The sequence below is a fragment of the Ambystoma mexicanum genome, chromosome 8 (genome assembly GCF_040938575.1).
Source record: "Ambystoma mexicanum isolate Mex_15411 chromosome 8, UKY_AmexF1_1, whole genome shotgun sequence".
NCBI classification, from domain to species: Eukaryota; Metazoa; Chordata; class Amphibia; order Caudata; family Ambystomatidae; genus Ambystoma; species Ambystoma mexicanum.
This window is the reverse complement of record NC_090929.1, coordinates 1475962467-1475977345: the sequence shown is the minus strand read 5'-3', so window position 1 is coordinate 1475977345 and position 14879 is coordinate 1475962467.

Sequence of the window (14879 nt, the reverse complement as noted above, 5' to 3'; positions counted from 1 at the left end):
CATGTCTACCACCACCCCCACCCCTCAGCAGTGCAGGGGCAGCCTCCACCAGGCCCCCACTCATGTCCCCCTGCACCCCCACCCCCCAGCAGTGCAGGGGCAGCCTCCACCAGGCCCCACACATGTCCCCCTGCACCCCCACCCCCCAGCAGTGCAGGGGCACCCTCCACCAGGCCCCCACTCATGTCTACCACCAACCCCACCCCCCAGCAGTGCAGGGGCAGCCTCCACCAGGCCCCCACTCATGTCCCCTATCACCCCCACCCCCCAGCAGTGCAGGGGCAGCCTCCACCAGGCCCCCACTCACTTCTACCATCACCCCACCCCCCAGCAGTGCAGGGCAGCCTCCACTAGGCCCCCACTCATGTCTCCCACCACCCCCACCCCCCAGCCACCAGGGGCACCCTCCACCAGGCCCCCACTCATGTCTCCCTGCACCCCACCCCCCAGCAGTGCAGGGGCAGCCTCCACCAGGCCCCCACACATGTCTCCCTGCACCCCCACCCCCCAGCAGTGCAGGGGCACCCTCCACCAGGCCCCCACTCATGTCTCCCATTACCCCACCCCCCAGCAGTGCAGGGGCAGCCTCCACCAGGCCCCCACTCATGTCTACCATCACCCCCACCCCCCAGCAGTGCAGGGCACCCTCCACCAGGCCCCCACTCATGTCTACCACCACCCCCACCCCCCAGCCACCAGGGGCAGCCTCCACCAGGCCCCCACTGATGTCCCCCTGCACCCCCACCCCCCAGCAGTGCAGGGGCAGCCTCCACCAGGCCCCCGCACATGTCCCCCTGCACCCCCACCCCCCAGCAGTGCAGGGGCAGCCTCCACCAGGCCCCCACTCATGTCTCCCACCACCCCCACCCCCCAGCCACCAGGGCACCCTCCACCAGGCCCCCACTCATGTCTCCCATCACCCCCACCCCCCAGCAGTGCAGGGGCAGCCTCCACCAGGCCCCCACTCATGTCTCCCACCACCCCCACCCCCCAGCCACCAGGGGCACCCTCCACCAGGCCCCCACTCATGTCTCCCATCACCCCCACCCCCCAGCAGTGCAGGGGCAGCCTCCACCAGGCCCCCACTCATGTCTACCACCACCCCCACCCCTCAGCAGTGCAGGGGCAGCCTCCACCAGGCCCCCACTCATGTCCCCCTGCACCCCCACCCCACAGCAGTGCAGGGGCAGCCTCCACCAGGCCCCCACACATGTCCCCCTGCACCCCCACCCCCAGCAGTGCAGGGGCAGCCTCCACCAGGCCCCCACTCATGTCTCCCACCACCCCCACCCCCCAGCCACCAGGGGCACCCTCCACCAGGCCCCCACTCATGTCTACCACATGTCCCCTATCACCCCACCCCCCAGCAGTGCAGGGGCAGCCTCCACCAGGCCCCCATTCACTTCTACCATCACCCCCACCCCCCAGCAGTGCAGGGGCAGCCTCCACCAGGCCCCCACTCATGTCTCCCACTACCCCCACCCCCCAGCCACCAGGGGCACCCTCCACCAGGCCCCCACTCATGTCTCCCTGCACCCCCACCCCCCAGCAGTGCAGGGGCAGCCTCCACCAGGCCCCCACACATGTCCCCCTGCACCCCCACCCCCCAGCAGTGCAGGGGCACCCTCCACCAGGCCCCCACTCATGTCTCCCATCACCCCCACCCCCCAGCAGTGCAGGGGCAGCCTCCACCAGGCCCCCACTCATGTCTACCATCACCCCCACCCCCAGCAGTGCAGGGCACCCTCCACCAGGCCCCCACTCATGTCTACCACCACCCCCACCCCCCAGCCACCAGGGGCAGCCTCTACCAGGCCCCCACTCATGCCCCCTGCACCCCCACCCCCCAGCAGTGCAGGGGCAGCCTCCACCAGGCCCCCACACATGTCCCCGTGCACCCCCACCCCCCAGCAGTGCAGGGGCAGCCTCCACCAGGCCCCCACTCATGTCTCCCACCACCCCACCCCCCAGCCACCAGGGGCACCCTCCACCAGGCCCCCACTCATGTCTACCACCACCCCCACCCCCCAGCAGTGCAGGGGCAGCCTCCACCAGGCCCCCACTCATGTCCCCTATCACCCCCACCCCCCAGCAGTGCAGGGGCAGCCTCCACCAGGACCCCACTCATGTCTACCATCACCCCCACCCCCCAGCAGTGCAGGGGCAGCCTCCACCAGGCCCCCACTCATGTCTCCCACCACCCCCACCCCCCAGCCACCAGGGGCACCCTCCACCAGGCCCCCACACATGTCTCCCTGCACCCCCACCCCCCAGCAGTGCAGGGGCAGCCTCCACCAGGCCTCCACACATGTCCCCCTGCACCCCCACCCCCCAGCAGTGCAGGGGCACCCTCCACCAGGCCCCCACTCATGTCTACCATCACCCCCACCCCCCAGCAGTGCAGCGGCAGCCTCCACCAGGCCCCCACTCATGTCTACCATCACCCCCACCCCCCAGCAGTGCAGGGCACCCTCCACCAGGCCCCCACTCATGTCTACCACCACCCCCACCCCCCCCAGCCACCAGGGGCAGCCTCCACCAGGCCCCCACTGATGTCCCCCTGCACCCCCACCCCCCAGCAGTGCAGGGGCAGCCTCCACCAGGCCCCCGCACATGTCCCCCTGCACCCCCACCCCACAGCAGTGCAGGGGCAGCCTCCACCAGGCCCCCACTCATGTCTCCCACCACCCCCACCCCCCAGCCACCAGGGGCACCCTCCACCAGGCCCCCACTCATGTCTCCCATCACCCCCACCCCCCAGCAGTGCAGGGGCAGCCTCCACCAGGCCCCCACTCATGTCTCCCACCACCCCCACCCCCCAGCCACCAGGGGCACCCTCCACCAGGCCCCCACTCATGTCTCCCATCACCCCCACCCCCCAGCAGTGCAGGGGCAGCCTCCACCAGGCCCCCACTCATGTCTACCACCACCCCCACCCCTCAGCAGTGCAGGGGCAGCCTCCACCAGGCCCCCACTCATGTCCCCCTGCACCCCCACCCCACAGCAGTGCAGGGGCAGCCTCCACCAGGCCCCCACACATGTCCCCCTGCACCCCCACCCCCAGCAGTGCAGGGGCAGCCTCCACCAGGCCCCCACTCATGTCTCCCACCACCCCCACCCCCCAGCCACCAGGGGCACCCTCCACCAGGCCCCCACTCATGTCTACCACATGTCCCCTATCACCCCACCCCCCAGCCACCAGGGGCACCCTCCACCAGGCCCCCACTCATGTCTCCCTGCACCCCCACCCCCCAGCAGTGCAGGGGCAGCCTCCACCAGGCCCCCACACATGTCCCCCTGCACCCCCACCCCCCAGCAGTGCAGGGGCACCCTCCACCAGGCCCCCACTCATGTCTCCCATCACCCCCACCCCCCAGCAGTGCAGGGGCAGCCTCCACCAGGCCCCCACTCATGTCTACCATCACCCCCACCCCCAGCAGTGCAGGGCACCCTCCACCAGGCCCCCACTCATGTCTACCACCACCCCCACCCCCCAGCCACCAGGGGCAGCCTCCACCAGGCCCCCACTCATGCCCCCTGCACCCCCACCCCCCAGCAGTGCAGGGGCAGCCTCCACCAGGCCCCCACACATGTCCCCGTGCACCCCCACCCCCCAGCAGTGCAGGGGCAGCCTCCACCAGGCCCCCACTCATGTCTCCCACCACCCCACCCCCCAGCCACCAGGGGCACCCTCCACCAGGCCCCCACTCATGTCTACCACCACCCCCACCCCCCAGCAGTGCAGGGGCAGCCTCCACCAGGCCCCCACTCATGTCCCCTATCACCCCCACCCCCCAGCAGTGCAGGGGCAGCCTCCACCAGGACCCCACTCATGTCTACCATCACCCCCACCCCCCAGCAGTGCAGGGGCAGCCTCCACCAGGCCCCCACTCATGTCTCCCACCACCCCCACCCCCCAGCCACCAGGGGCACCCTCCACCAGGCCCCCACACATGTCTCCCTGCACCCCCACCCGCCAGCAGTGCAGGGGCAGCCTCCACCAGGCCCCCACACATGTCCCCCTGCACCCCCACCCCCCAGCAGTGCAGGGGCACCCTCCACCAGGCCCCCACTCATGTCTACCATCACCCCCACCCCCCAGCAGTGCAGCGGCAGCCTCCACCAGGCCCCCACTCATGTCTACCATCACCCCCACCCCCCAGCAGTGCAGGGGCACCCTCCACCAGGCCCCCACTCATGTCTCCCATCACCCCCACCCCCCAGCAGTGCAGGGGCAGCCTCCACCAGGCCCCCACTCATGTCTACCATCACCCCCACCCCCAGCAGTGCAGGGCACCCTCCACCAGGCCCCCACTCATGTCTACCACCACCCCCACCCCCCAGCAGTGCAGGGGCAGCCTCCACCAGGCCCCCACTCATGTCTCCCACCACCCCACCCCCAGCCACCAGGGGCACCCTCCACCAGGCCCCCACTCATGTCTACCACCACCCCCACCCCCCAGCAGTGCAGGGGCAGCCTCCACCAGGCCCCCACTCATGTCCCCTCTCAGCCCCACCCCGCAGCAGTGCAGGGGCAGCCTCCACCAGGCCCCCACTCATGTCTACCATCACCCCCACCCCCCAGCAGTGCAGGGGCAGCCTCCACCAGGCCCCCACTCATGTCTCCCACCACCCCAACCCCCCAGCCACCAGGGGCACCCTCCACCAGGCCCCCACTCATGTCTCCCTGCACCCCCACCCCCCAGCAGTGCAGGGGCAGCCTCCACCAGGCCCCCACACATGTCCCCCTGCACCCCCACCCCCCAGCAGTGCAGGGGCACCCTCCACCAGGCCTCCACTCATGTCTACCATCACCCCCACCCCCCAGCAGTGCAGCGGCAGCCTCCACCAGGCCCCCACTCATGTCTACCATCACCCCCACCCCCCAGCAGTGCAGGGCACCCTCCACCAGGCCCCCACTCATGTCTACCACCACCCCCACCCCCCAGCCACCAGGGGCAGCCTCCACCAGGCCCCCACTCATGTCCCCCTGCACCCCCACCCCCCAGCAGTGCAAGGGCAGCCTCCACCAGGCCCCCGCACATGTCCCACTGCACCCCCACCCCCCAGCAGTGCAGGGGCAGCCTCCACCAGGCCCCCACTCATGTCTCCCACCACCCCACCCCCCAGCCACCAGGGGCACCCTCCACCAGGCCCCCACTCATGTCTCCCATCACCCCCACCCCCCAGCAGTGCAGGGGCAGCCTCCACCAGACCCCCACTCATGTCACCACCACCCCCACTCCCCAGCAGTGCAGGGGCAGCCTCCACCAGGCCCCCACTCATGTCCAACTCATGTCTCCCTGCACCCCTACCCCCCAGCCACCAGGGGCAGCCTCCATCAGGCCCCCACTCATGTCCCCCTGCACCCCCACCCCCCAGCAGTGCAGGGGCAGCCTCCACCAGGCCCCCACACATGTCCCCCTGCACCACCACCCCCCAGCAGTGCAGAGGCAGCCTCCACCAGGCCCCCACTCATGTCTCCCACCACCCCACCCCCCAGCCACCAGGGGCACCCTCCACCAGGCACCCACTTATGTCTACCACCACCCCCACCCCTCAGCAGTGCAGGGGCAGCCTCCACCAGGCCCCCCACTCATGTCCCCCTGCACCCCCACCCCCCAGCAGTGCAGGGGCAGCCTCCACCAGGCCCCACACATGTCCCCCTGCACCCCCACCCCCCAGCAGTGCAGGGGCACCCTCCACCAGGCCACCACTCATGTCTACCACCAACCCCACCCCCCAGCAGTGCAGGGGCAGCCTCCACCAGGCCCCCACTCATGTCCCCTATCACCCCACCCCCCAGCAGTGCAGGGGCAGCCTCCACCAGGCCCCCACTCACTTCTACCATCACCCCACCCCCCAGCAGTGCAGGGCAGCCTCCACTAGGCCCCCACTCATGTCTCCCACCACCCCCACCCCCCAGCCACCAGGGGCACCCTCCACCAGGCCCCCACTCATGTCTCCCTGCACCCCACCCCCCAGCAGTGCAGGGGCAGCCTCCACCAGGCCCCCACACATGTCTCCCTGCACCCCCACCCCCCAGCAGTGCAGGGGCACCCTCCACCAGGCCCCCACTCATGTCTCCCATTACCCCACCCCCCAGCAGTGCAGGGGCAGCCTCCACCAGGCCCCCACTCATGTCTACCATCACCCCCACCCCCCAGCAGTGCAGGGCACCCTCCACCAGGCCCCCACTCATGTCTACCACCACCCCCACCCCCCAGCCACCAGGGGCAGCCTCCACCAGGCCCCCACTCATGCCCCCTGCACCCCCACCCCCCAGCAGTGCAGGGGCAGCCTCCACCAGGCCCCCACACATGTCCCCGTGCACCCCCACCCCCCAGCAGTGCAGGGGCAGCCTCCACCAGGCCCCCACTCATGTCTCCCACCACCCCACCCCCCAGCCACCAGGGGCACCCTCCACCAGGCCCCCACTCATGTCTACCACCACCCCCACCCCCCAGCAGTGCAGGGGCAGCCTCCACCAGGCCCCCACTCATGTCCCCTATCACCCCCACCCCCCAGCAGTGCAGGGGCAGCCTCCACCAGGACCCCACTCATGTCTACCATCACCCCCACCCCCCAGCAGTGCAGGGGCAGCCTCCACCAGGCCCCCACTCATGTCTCCCACCACCCCCACCCCCCAGCCACCAGGGGCACCCTCCACCAGGCCCCCACACATGTCTCCCTGCACCCCCACCCGCCAGCAGTGCAGGGGCAGCCTCCACCAGGCCCCCACACATGTCCCCCTGCACCCCCACCCCCCAGCAGTGCAGGGGCACCCTCCACCAGGCCCCCACTCATGTCTACCATCACCCCCACCCCCCAGCAGTGCAGCGGCAGCCTCCACCAGGCCCCCACTCATGTCTACCATCACCCCCACCCCCCAGCAGTGCAGGGGCACCCTCCACCAGGCCCCCACTCATGTCTCCCATCACCCCCACCCCCCAGCAGTGCAGGGGCAGCCTCCACCAGGCCCCCACTCATGTCTACCATCACCCCCACCCCCAGCAGTGCAGGGCACCCTCCACCAGGCCCCCACTCATGTCTACCACCACCCCCACCCCCCAGCAGTGCAGGGGCAGCCTCCACCAGGCCCCCACTCATGTCTCCCACCACCCCACCCCCCAGCCACCAGGGGCACCCTCCACCAGGCCCCCACTCATGTCTACCACCACCCCCACCCCCCAGCAGTGCAGGGGCAGCCTCCACCAGGCCCCCACTCATGTCCCCTATCAGCCCCACCCCGCAGCAGTGCAGGGGCAGCCTCCACCAGGCCCCCACTCATGTCTACCATCACCCCCACCCCCCAGCAGTGCAGGGGCAGCCTCCACCAGGCCCCCACTCATGTCTCCCACCACCCCAACCCCCCAGCCACCAGGGGCACCCTCCACCAGGCCCCCACTCATGTCTCCCTGCACCCCCACCCCCCAGCAGTGCAGGGGCAGCCTCCACCAGGCCCCCACACATGTCCCCCTGCACCCCCACCCCCCAGCAGTGCAGGGGCACCCTCCACCAGGCCTCCACTCATGTCTACCATCACCCCCACCCCCCAGCAGTGCAGCGGCAGCCTCCACCAGGCCCCCACTCATGTCTACCATCACCCCCACCCCCCAGCAGTGCAGGGCACCCTCCACCAGGCCCCCACTCATGTCTACCACCACCCCCACCCCCCAGCCACCAGGGGCAGCCTCCACCAGGCCCCCACTCATGTCCCCCTGCACCCCCACCCCCCAGCAGTGCAAGGGCAGCCTCCACCAGGCCCCCGCACATGTCCCACTGCACCCCCACCCCCCAGCAGTGCAGGGGCAGCCTCCACCAGGCCCCCACTCATGTCTCCCACCACCCCCCAGCCACCAGGGGCACCCTCCACCAGGCCCCCACTCATGTCTCCCATCACCCCCACCCCCCAGCAGTGCAGGGGCAGCCTCCACCAGACCCCCACTCATGTCACCCACCACCCCCACTCCCCAGCAGTGCAGGGGCAGCCTCCACCAGGCCCCCACTCATGTCCAACTCATGTCTCCCTGCACCCCTACCCCCCAGCCACCAGGGGCAGCCTCCATCAGGCCCCCACTCATGTCCCCCTGCACCCCCACCCCCCAGCAGTGCAGGGGCAGCCTCCACCAGGCCCCCACACATGTCCCCCTGCACCACCACCCCCCAGCAGTGCAGAGGCAGCCTCCACCAGGCCCCCACTCATGTCTCCCACCACCCCCACCCCCCAGCCACCAGGGGCACCCTCCACCAGGCACCCACTCATATCTACCACCACCCCCACCCCTCAGCAGTGCAGGGGCAGCCTCCACCAGGCCCCCACTCATGTCCCCCTGCACCCCCACCCCCCAGCAGTGCAGGGGCAGCCTCCACCAGGCCCCACACATGTCCCCCTGCACCCCCACCCCCCAGCAGTGCAGGGGCACCCTCCACCAGGCCCCCACTCATGTCTACCACCAACCCCACCCCCCAGCAGTGCAGGGGCAGCCTCCACCAGGCCCCCACTCATGTCCCCTATCACCCCCACCCCCCAGCAGTGCAGGGGCAGCCTCCACCAGGCCCCCACTCACTTCTACCATCACCCCACCCCCCCAGCAGTGCAGGGCAGCCTCCACTAGGCCCCCACTCATGTCTCCCACCACCCCCACCCCCCAGCCACCAGGGGCACCCTCCACCAGGCCCCCACTCATGTCTCCCTGCACCCCACCCCCCAGCAGTGCAGGGGCAGCCTCCACCAGGCCCCCACACATGTCTCCCTGCACCCCCACCCCCCAGCAGTGCAGGGGCACCCTCCACCAGGCCCCCACTCATGTCTCCCATTACCCCACCCCCCAGCAGTGCAGGGGCAGCCTCCACCAGGCCCCCACTCATGTCTACCATCACCCCCACCCCCCAGCAGTGCAGGGCACCCTCCACCAGGCCCCCACTCATGTCTACCACCACCCCCACCCCCCAGCCACCAGGGGCAGCCTCCACCAGGCCCCCACTGATGTCCCCCTGCACCCCCACCCCCCAGCAGTGCAGGGGCAGCCTCCACCAGGCCCCCGCACATGTCCCCCTGCACCCCCACCCCCCAGCAGTGCAGGGGCAGCCTCCACCAGGCCCCCACTCATGTCTCCCACCACCCCCACCCCCCAGCCACCAGGGGCACCCTCCACCAGGCCCCCACTCATGTCTCCCATCACCCCCACCCCCCAGCAGTGCAGGGGCAGCCTCCACCAGGCCCCCACTCATGTCTCCCACCACCCCCACCCCCAGCAGTGCAGGGGCAGCCTCCACCAGGCCCCCACTCATGTCCAACTCATGTCTCCCTGCACCCCTACCCCCCAGCCACCAGGGGCACCCTCCACCAGGCCCCCACTCATGTCTCCCACCACCCCCACCCCCCAGCAGTGCAGGGGCAGCCTCCACCAGGCCCCCAATCATGTCTACCACCACCCCCACTCCCCAGCAGTGCAGGGGCAGCCTCCACCAGGCCCCCACTCATGTCTCCCACCACCCCCACCCCCCAGCCACCAGGGGGAACCTCCACCAGGCCCCCACTCATGTCCAACTCATGTCTCCCTGCACCCCAACCCCCCAGCCACCAGGGGCAGCCTCCACCAGGCCCCCAAACATGTCTCCCACCACCCCCACCCCCAGCAGCGCAGGGGCAGCCTCCACCAGGCCCCCACTCATGTCTCCCATCACCCCCACCCCTCAGCAGTGCAGGGGCAGCCTCCACCAGGCCCCCACACATGTCCCCCTGCACCCCCACCCCCCAGCAGTGCAGGGGCAGCCTCCACCAGGCCCCCACTCATGTCTCCCACCACCCCCACCCCCCAGCCACCAGGGGGAAGTCTCCACCAGGCCTCCAAACATGTCTCCCATCACCCCCACCCCTCAGCAGTGCAGGGGCAGCCTCCACCAGGCCCCCACACATGTCTCCCACCACCCCCACCCCCAGCAGTGCAGGGGCAGCCTCCACCAGGCCCCCACTCATGTCTCCCATCACCCCCACCCCCCAGCAGTGCAGGGGCAGCCTCCACCAGGCCCCCACTCATGTCTCCCACCACCCCCACCCCCAGCAGTGCAGGGGCAGCCTCCACCAGGCCCCCACTCATGTCCAACTCATGTCTCCCTGCACCCCTACCCCCCAGCCACCAGGGGCACCCTCCACCAGGCCCCCACTCATGTCTCCCACCACCCCCACCCCCCAGCAGTGCAGGGGCAGCCTCCACCAGGCCCCCAAACATGTCTACCACCACCCCCACTCCCCAGCAGTGCAGGGGCAGCCTCCACCAGGCCCCCACTCATGTCTCCCACCACCCCCACCCCCCAGCCACCAGGGGCACCCTCCACCAGGCCCCCACTCATGTCCAACTCATGTCTCCCTGCACCCCAACCCCCCAGCCACCAGGGGCAGCCTCCACCAGGCCCCCAAACATGTCTCCCACCACCCCCACCCCCAGCAGTGCAGGGGCAGCCTCCACCAGGCCCCCACTCATGTCTCCCATCACCCCCACCCCTCAGCAGTGCAGGGGCAGCCTCCACCAGGCCCCCACACATGTCCCCCTGCACCCCCACCCCCCAGCAGTGCAGGGGCAGCCTCCACCAGGCCCCCACTCATGTCTCCCACCACCCCCAGCCACCAGGGGGAAGTCTCCACCAGGCCTCCAAACATGTCTCCCATCACCCCCACCCCTCAGCAGTGCAGGGGCAGCCTCCACCAGGCCCCCACACATGTCCCCCTGCACCCCCACCCCCCAGCAGTGCAGGGGCAGCCTCCACCAGGCCCCCACTCATGTCTCCACACCACCCCGACCCCCCAGCCACCAGGGGCACCCTCCACCAGGCCCCCACTCATGTCTCCCAGCACCCCCACCCCCCAGCCACTAGGGGCAGTCTCCACCAGGCCCCCACTCATGTCTCCCATCACCCCCACCCCCCAGCCATGCGATTTGCCTGGGTACGTGTATTCCTGGGGTGCGCGGGTAGTCTCCCATGCAATACCATCAGGGTACGTGTATTATGGGTCCGCGTGAACTTCCACACATGATACCAGCAGGCTATGTGTTTTACGGGGTTTGCGGGAAGTTCCACACACGATTGCCCTGGGTACGTGTATTTCGGGGTGCGCGTGAACTTCCACACACAACTGGGCCTGTGAGAGTGGGGTTTGTGTATTCCAGGGGTGGGCGGGAATATTTACTCGCGACTGGGCCTGGGAGAGTGTGTTATGTGTATTCCTGGGGTGGGCGGGAAGATTCACACGTTCGCCTACGACACGCCAAAAAATAAATGGTCCAATCCTGAAACACGTACGACAGCATGAAGCAGGCGTACGTCGACCCGTGCAGCATAAATGTGTGCGCAAACAACAAACAAGCTCAGACGCCAGGATGAATATACCGTTCCTAACAGCAGTGGCCGTGGGTCAAGGAGGAGGAGGAGGATAGTGAGGGCCCGAATTTTCACTCCCAGAACCAGCCTTTTTTGGGATGCCTGATGACCAGGTGTATGGGAGGTACAGGTTTCCACCACACATAATACTGGACCTGGTCAGTGAGTGGGAGGATGACCTCACATCACCCACCCTGTGCTCCCAAGCACTCAGCCCCCTGGAGAAGGTCCTCAATGTACTGCACTTCTTGGCCACAGGATCATTTCAACGGACAAGTGCCATAGTGGGTGTGGTGTCACAGGCCACGCAGTCACGCTGCCTACACCAGGTCTTGAACATCATCACTGCACGCCCATCAGTCCGTAGGCACATATACCTGCCCAGGACACCTGCAGAAAGGCAGGCTGCCGCCCTCGATTTCTACGGTGTGGCACAATTCCCCAAAGTGCTAGGTGCCATTGACTGCACCCATGTGGCACTACGTCCCCCCAGGGCATCTGAGCACATCCATAGGAACCGCAAGCACTGGCATTCCATCAACGTGCAGGTAGTATGTAATGCCAAGGGAATCATCACCTCAGTATATGCCAACTATCCAGGGTCCACCCACGACAGCTTCATTTACTGAATGTCTACCCTAAGCCGGGACCTAGAAGCTGGGCGGCATGGCGATACATGGCTGCTTGGTGAGTATGAATGCCACTGCACATGCATGCATGTCAGATGCAGAGTTATGTCACTACCCCACTAATGATACCCATCACCTCCTCACCAGGGGACAGTGCCTACCCTCTGAGCACCCACATGATGACACCAATTCGGAACCCCATCACGCCTCCAGAGGTAAGATACAACACAGCCCCTATTGCATCCCAGGGCATAGTGGAGCGCACATTCAGAGTGCTCAAGTCACGCTTTCGCTCCCTTGACCGTTCTGGCGGGCAGCTGTTATATGCGCCCCCGGTAGTGTGCAGGATCATAGTGGCAGCATGTGTCCTGCACAATGTTGCAACACGCCGGGGCCTGGCTGTGGACATGGTGGTGCCCCCACATCCCCAACCACATGCACGCCCGCTGCGCATGGGAGGGGAGAGGGCATGGGGTGAGGCAGCCCGTACGCAGCTGGTGGCTAATTACTTCACATAGAAATCACACCCCTGTGGAGTGCACACAGCCCTGGCACATACCATCTGTTAAGCAATGATGACTCGACCTGACAATTATGGCCAACAAAGGGACAGTCAACTGTCAGAACCATAGCAGCCTGAGTTTGTTCATGTGGAAGTGTCACAATGTGTGCATCCCTACCTACACAAACACCACCAATGCAGTGTCATCAAAAGACACACTTCCATGCTGCAGAAATGAACACCCACTTGCAAAATACCACATGAAAACAGTGCCATGTCACCCAACCCCTCCCTGGTACGGCCACACAACACACCATGGCATGTCATGCAATGTGAGGGCAAACAAATTAATCCCCACAACATGCCCCAAGTGTCACCAGCTACAGCGTCCCTAATGGAAACATGGCCACACATGAAATGCTCACAGTAATGCAGGACCTACAACACACATCACCAAATACTTACCAAGAATACCAATCACCTACACAACCTCCAACCTACCTTAAACATGACATTACAGACTTAAAAATGTGCTAGCCTCACTACCTGATGATGCCAGCACTTCGAACACTTCCAAGTATACAGTGTTAGCGCCACGCAAGAGTGTAGGTGCACTGCTTACAACATGGACTCCAGTTCCAAGGTGGACCGCCTTGTGAAGACATGAGAAATGGACCTGCAGATTAGGAGGATGAGATGGATGCAGAGGCGCATATCAATACACCATGCAGTGTACAATACAACAACAGTATGCAATATGAATGTATACACAGTATTGACTACAGACTGCCCACACATCGAATGGGAGTCCAATGTCACCATGTATGTCAATGCAACTTGGGCACACCCTTTGCAAGCCCATGGAAACGGGAAGCAGGAGGGGTGTGTGTCACAAAAACCCAAGCATCTGAACCAAATTCATGACAAGCCTGCATGTGCCCAGCCACAATGCAGCGTATGCCCACGGGAGCCACACAAGGCAACACACTGTCCCCAAAAAAGAAAAAAAAAAAATGGCCATTAATGGGCCCGGGGGGGTGGGGGAGGCCACCCAGGAGGTCCGAGGACAGGGTGCACACCAAAACCCACCTGTGTGGATCTTGCGGAAAAAAAACACCTCCATGGGCTCATGGCCTACACGGCTACCCTATTGTGGGAGAATCACTGCTGTCGCTCTCCTCACCCTCTGCAGCTGCATCAGGAGGTGGTGGCACTATGGGAGGCAGCCCACGCAAAGCCCTAGTCTGTTCCTCCATGGCTGCAAGCATGCGGGTGTGGTAGGTCTCGTTCTGGAGGATAATTGTGCGGAGGTCCCCATGCAACAACTCACGGGATGCCCGGACCTCCACCCTAGTTGCCTGCATCTCAGCTGAGAGCGTACGTGTGAGACGCTCCAGCTGCTGTTCTGTCCTTCTGTTTGTTGAAGCCTCAAGCTCAACAAGAGTCGTCCTGAGGTGAAGGAGTTCCACCCTCAGGGCTTCCCTGTGGCCCTGGGACTCTATGGAAATGGCTTCCTGCAGAGTCGCCAGTGCCGCCCGCCTGTCCCTGTCGGACGCCAACATGTCCTCCCTGTGTGACTGGCAGATGGAGTCTGTTGCCTGCTGTAGTCGCTCCATCAGCCTTTCGGGGGGGACAATGGAAGTGGCCACCCAATCCATGGCCTGATGATACTGCCTGTTGGGTTGCGATACCGTATATGGATTGCTCCCATGCGGTATTGCCAGGTGGCGGATGGCCACCACGTTGGCGGGCACCACACCTGTCTGGGGCAAGAAGAACTGCGCTATGCTGTGCCGGCACTGCCTGAGGCTGCAGGACTGCAGTCCCCCTCTGATCTGCTGGCCCAGAAACAGGATCAGATGTCGCGGAGTGTGACCCTGCATCCGTAACCACCAAAGGCGTACCTGCCAACACTGACATCCCCATTGAGGGTTCTAACTCTGGTGCAGGTGGGTCGGACAGAACAGAATCCCTCCCAGGAACACTCACCTGCGACGGCACATAGGTCTCATTATCCGAATCGACACCTGAATACAGCTCGGGGGAGGTGCAGCCAGAGACACCCCTTGAGAGCACGACCTGCAGCAGTTGTGGGTTCTCACCCACCACCACACCACGTCCCTCACTGGTGGTCGGTCGGGCCTGAGACCCCTCCTGGGTCTGCACCATCTCCACAACCCCAGCAGTATCAAGTGCGTCATCCCCTACAAAGACATAAAATAAAACAAATGGAAACAGGCATTAGCACTATGGCACACAATTAGGGCTGAGAGGCTACAGAAACAGTACTTGATTGACACTAAAACCCTCCCATGCATGCACCGTCACTGCGTGTGAAGGGTAGGCAGATGGCACACATCAATGAC